Source organism: Macaca nemestrina, chromosome 14 (assembly GCF_043159975.1).
Source record: "Macaca nemestrina isolate mMacNem1 chromosome 14, mMacNem.hap1, whole genome shotgun sequence".
Lineage (NCBI taxonomy): Eukaryota > Metazoa > Chordata > Mammalia > Primates > Cercopithecidae > Macaca > Macaca nemestrina.
Window position 1 is genome coordinate 19,944,062 of NC_092138.1, and position 6,000 is coordinate 19,950,061.

Here is a 6,000-nt window from a genome sequence, read left to right on the forward strand (position 1 = left end):
AGAGAACAGCAACTTTAGTTTAATTTACGCTCAGACTTTAGAACTGAATCCCCTTGTAATATGTGACTTCTTAAACCGCAACAAGAAAGAAAAAAATCTCCTGGCATGTATTAAAGGTACAGAGGTTTAATATTAATGAAACCAAATAAACACTTTGGAACGCCCCACCCATTTGCCATCAACACACAAGAATCGATAGTCATCTTAAAGCTAGCCTGGCATGACCACTCGGACATATGGACTTTCTTTTCTTCCTGCTTTGATGTTAGCTCAGCGGTTCTCAAACTTTCGTGTTTAGTTAGATTGTATATGCAAAACCATATATGCTGTGCTAGATGGGAAATGTTTGAGTCATTTTGACTCTTTGAGACCTTTGCATTATATACTCTCTAGCCTCTCCCCTAAGTTTAAGTTTCTCGTCTCTAGTCTTGAGCAATGGTCCAGGAAAGAGATAAGAAGAGCAGAACTCAAGGCAATGGCTGCAGGAATGTGAAAAACATCTATTCAGGAAACTGGAGCTTTGCTTCCTAACTCTGTCTCCTGCTCTCTAGTTTCATCAGTCCCACTTCTTGCTTTTGACCTACATTCCCTGTGCCTTCACTCTGCCCCACACTTGCTAGCTGTTGGGTTAGATAACGAGCCCTGATGTGGATACACATTCATTTTTCTGTCCCTTCTCTCTGTAGAAACCCGATGCCTATGGCAAATTCCTGACCTCAGTGGGTTGACTCATCTCACACAGATTAAACTAAACTGGAATGGATCTCCCACAATAAGTATAATCTTTTTAAAATTTCTTTTCCAATTTCCTCATTGATGAGCTGGGCATAATAATAATAGAGACTTCGTGGTTGTCAAAGGATTAAACTGCATGATGAAAAGTAACATTTTTGGCATACTAACCAGATAGTAAGTTCTCAATACATCTTCGCTACTTCTTCTGTCCTAATGTCTAGGAGTTTTTACAGAATAATATGCTTATTATTTTTTATTTAAAATTTTTGTAGATATGTAGTAGTCACACTGCACTTATCTTTAAGTTTATGCAGAAGAGTAATATTTTCAGATAGTGAATATAGATACACTTATGTTGACTTCTGCCTTGATATTCTGCCAAAATTTGCTCTTTGGCTCTGGTTTCAATCTTTGTCTTTGGAAAGCTGAAAAGCCGATTGCTCTTTTCACTCTCATTCCTCATATTTTTAAACTTGTCAATGACCAATGATCATATATTCAGGTACTTCACCATCACACATAACCAGCATAACAACTTCAGTTATTCCAATAAGACCTGCCACTCAGATTTTTTTTATGACTATCTAAATATTTTCTTTCATTCAACATGTAACTTAAAGTGAAAAGTACCCTTATGTGCTTTATATATTGGAATTTTATTAGTTGAAATAAATGCATATTTATTACAGTAAGTTAACATGCTATGAGAATTAAAGACAACTGTTAAAGTCACTAAAATTATGTACCAAAGTACAAAACAATTTTTAAATACTTAGATGAACAGGAATATAGACTGATATTTAAGAATATTAAGAGAGGAAAATAGCTGGAAACATTCAAGAAGAGTATCATACTTTTTGAGCCAACATATCTTATAAAAATTTAAATAATAAAGAGTATAATATTCAAGATTAGATTAGACCATAATTCAACATATGATTCTTGTTTGAATCTGAACCAATGCCTTTGAGATTATCATGGAATTTTAATATAAACTTAGTGTAACATAGCATTAAATATCATTGTTAATTCTGCAAAATTGTTTGATATACTTTCATTTATAACTTTACAGAAAATAACCTTAAGTTATTACATTCTTAAATTCTTGAGAATTGGATGTAATCCAATCCATTTTCATTTGGGCCATGAATATATACAGGGAGATTCTTGCTTATGAATTCTTCTCATCTTACGGGGGAAACTAAAAGTAGAATACTGACTTTACACTTCAACATTTCACAGATAAGAACATTTTAAAATTATATATAATTACACCCATGATGAGCCAACTTTAATTCCAGAGGTAATAAAGAATATAAAGAAGAAGGCCGGGCATGGTGGTTCACACCTGTAATCCCAGCACATTGGGAGGCCGAGGCAGGTGGACCACCTGAGGTCATGAGTTAGAGACTAGCCTGGCCAACATGGTGAAACCCCGTCTCTATTAAAAATACAAAGCCGGATGTGGTGGCAGGCGCCTATAATCCCAGCTACTCAGGAGGCTGAGGCAGGCGAATCACTTAAACCCAGGAGGTGGAGGTTGCAGAGAGCCAAGATCGTGCCATTGCACTCCAGCCTGGGCAACAAGAGTGAAACTCTATCTCAAAAAACAAAAAAGAATATTAAGAAGAGAAGAAAGCAGCAGAGAAAATGCCTATTTACAGATCCCCCACAGTGAATGGCACTACCTAGTATTGTGTAGTGTATAACCTGTGCAACTGTATATGGTGGTCATATATGTTCAGAGTCAAAAATGCAGACTAGTGACAGGCTGGCAGTGCTGAGAAACTTTCATGCCTACACTGTGATGTCAAACATTTTGATTACTAAGATTGTTTAAAACAAAATTTTCATAATAATGACTTTTAAGTTAATATTTTTGGATTTATTTTTAGAGGCCAGAGGTTCATCCTGAACTATGATTGCTGTCCTCAGCAGAATATCTATTTCACCTCATGGCCATTTGGCAATTAGCCAAAATGTGTATTCAGCATACCTCTAACAACATGAGGATTTATTTTCTGTATTCTTTTTCTTGTTACCATGATGATAATCATACTTCATCTTAATGTAATACTTATGTGCAAAAATGTGATTCTTTATTTTTCTCCAATCAAACTGAGCCCAGCTCATATGAGCTTTGATTACTTCTAATAGAAGAAAAGGTAAACTGACCAGTTCAAAGCAAACACAACTTCTTCTAGGTTAAAATTTCAGCTTCTTCCAAGAAAGTAATTAGTCCAGTTGCAGGCTTCTATACTCTCACCTCTTCTTTTCTTCCTAGGAAAGAGCTGAGATCTAGAGTACCATTTGGCAATGCTCAGGATTAGCCAATTGTCCACACTAGGACTCAGGGTTGCCCGGTCATCTCACATAATGAGAGAAGGTGGTGATCTAGAATTTTATATAAAAATGCTTACAGCTGGGTGTGGTGGCTCACGTTTGTAATCTCAGCACTTTGGGAGGCTGAGGCAGGTAGATCACCTGAAGTCAGGAGTTTGAGACCAGCCTGACCAATATGGTGAAACCCTGTCTCTGCTAAAAATACAAAAATTAGCCAGGCACTGTGGCGGGTGCCTGTAGTTCCAGCTATTCGAGGGGCTGAGACAGGAGAACTGCTTGAACCTGGGAGGCAGAGGTTGCAGTGAGCTGAGATCGTGCCTTTGCACTACAGCCTGGGCAACAGAGCGAGACTCCGTCTCAAACAAAACAAAACTTGCATTTGTAATTCTGGATCAGTTTCTGCTCCAGCTCTGTGTCGGGAGGCTGGCTTTTAGGGATGGCATCAATGGACTTCTTTGCCTGCTGGTTTCCTGTTGGGCTCCTCCTGTGGGAGTCATCAGTCATGAGTCATGCAAAGGTAGAGGACACTGAAGCAGGACCCTCTCTGCAAGGCATTGGGTTGGACTGGGCTGGCCATGACTATCTCCTCTACCATAGTCTTCTGTCCAAAGCCCTTCCAGACATGGGGGTTGTGATTGCTCTTGGCAGTTACAAGCACCAAAGCATTTTTGCCATACTTTGCTGTCTTCTCTTAACTCTGTTCATACCTTTAGGAAGAGCTTGTTTGAGAGTGTCATCTGTTTCCTACCAAAACCCAGACTGATTCACAGACTACTTACTATTTTCTTTTCTTTTCTTTTTTTTTCCACTCTATGGGTCAAATAACACATAAAAAACTGGGTGGGCCAAGTAAAACCATGTCTATAGATCAGATTTAGCCCATGGATTATAAATATTTTATTTAGAGCACCTCCTAAGACATATTCTTGCCTTAAAAATTAATCTGAATTCAGTCAGAATGTACATCTACCTTCCAGTTTAGGGGAAATAAGAGAGAGAGAGGAACAAGTTAAGTGACATCTGGAATATGGGACATTGCTCTACAGGGCAAATGACTCCGCTTCTCCAACAAACCCAGGACATGGGAAAAGGAAAGTTGGGCAAGAATAAAATATAGAATAAAAGACATTTCAGCGACAAAACTACCAAAATCAACATGTGATTCTTGTTTGAATCTGAACCAATGCCTTTGAGATTATCATGGAATTTTAATATAAACTTAGTGTAACATAACATTAAATATTATTGTTAATTCTTCAACTTACTTACCAATTAGAGATACTTAATAAAGAACCAGCTAGAGATGTGTGATGAAGAATGTGAAATGCCTGATGTATGCTGTGACCTTTAAAATACCCCAGCAAGAATAATAGATGAAAAAGTAGGCGCAGGATAAATGAAAGAAGAATGGCAGAATTGTGACAATTGTTGAAGTGAGGTAATGATACATGAGGGGTTATCATTTTCTTCTCCCTACTGTTCTGAGTGTTTGAAAAATTTCAAAATAAAATGTTTTTGGAAATGGGAAACAAAGATTTATTTGTTTGTACTCAAGCAAAATTCCGCTAGAGAACAATGTCATAATCCACACTCTGTTCCAGCTTTCACTCTTTGTAAGAAAGGTCCCTGTGTGCCCCACAGCTCAGGGAAGCCTATTCTCCTTCCATGCAGCTTCCATTCAAAATTTGCTCCCTCAGCTCTGATGTCCCATATCATATTCTTTTGTTTGCTACCTTGCTTTCACTTCTCTGCCCAACTCACTGAACTGACCTTTCTCTCTGTCTGGCTTGATTCTGGGCTTATCCCTAGATATTGGGTCTTCCTACACCTTGACCTCTACTATTTGGGGCAGGAGTTGGAAAATACCATGTAACCTAAAAGGCTATCAAGTTAGCAGGAAGCTACCAAGTTAGCAGGAAGCCATCAAGTTAGCAGGAAGCCATCAAGTCTTTTCTTTCTGGGATGATGGAGACTTCCCCATCGATTTTTATGACACATTCATTTTCTTGTATTAGCGTGCAAAAATCAGTATCATCTTCATTTTATAATTGGAAAAATGATAAATATAGCAAAAAAATAATAAAAAGCTTGACTGAAGACAACAAATAAATCTTTGGAAATGTTGACGTAAGTCAAGATGCTTTAACCATCAGGCATTATTTATAATCCGATTTTAAAAATCAGTAAAAGCCAAGATCTACTCCTTAAGGGCACTGCCCAGTAAAATTTAAAGCTGCACAGTTTTATACACACATGATACACACACACATGCATGCACACACAGATGCACGCACACACACACACACACACACACATACACACACATATCTTTTACCCTCCCTTCTAGTTCAAGTAGCCTTTTTAAGAATATATTTTTACTCTTTGAAATATACCATTTTAAAATTTTCTATACAAAGGTCATGTTATTCATAAAATATTATTTCTACAAAGGCAACCTGATATAGTTTGGCTTTGTGTTCCCACCCAAATCTCATGTCAAATTGTAAACCCCAATGTTGGGGGAGGAACCTGGTGGGAGGTGATTGGATCATGGGAGCAAATTTCCCCCTCACTGTTCTCATGACAGTGAGTTCTCACAAGATCTATTATTTGAAAGTTTGTAGAGCTTCCACTCCCACTCCCGACTGCTGGCCATGTGAAGATGTGCCTGCTTCCTTTTTGCCTTCTGCCATGATTGTAAGTTTCCTGGGGCCTCCCCAAAAGTAGAAGCCTGTATAGCTCTCAAAACTGTGAGTCGATTTAACCTATTTTCTTTATAGATTACTAAGTCTCGGGTAGTTCTTTATAGCAACGTAAGAATGAACTAGTACAGAAAATTGGTACCCGGAGAGTGGGGCATTGCTATAAAGATACCCGAAAATCTGGAAGCAGCTTTGGAACTGGGTAATGGACAGAGGTTGG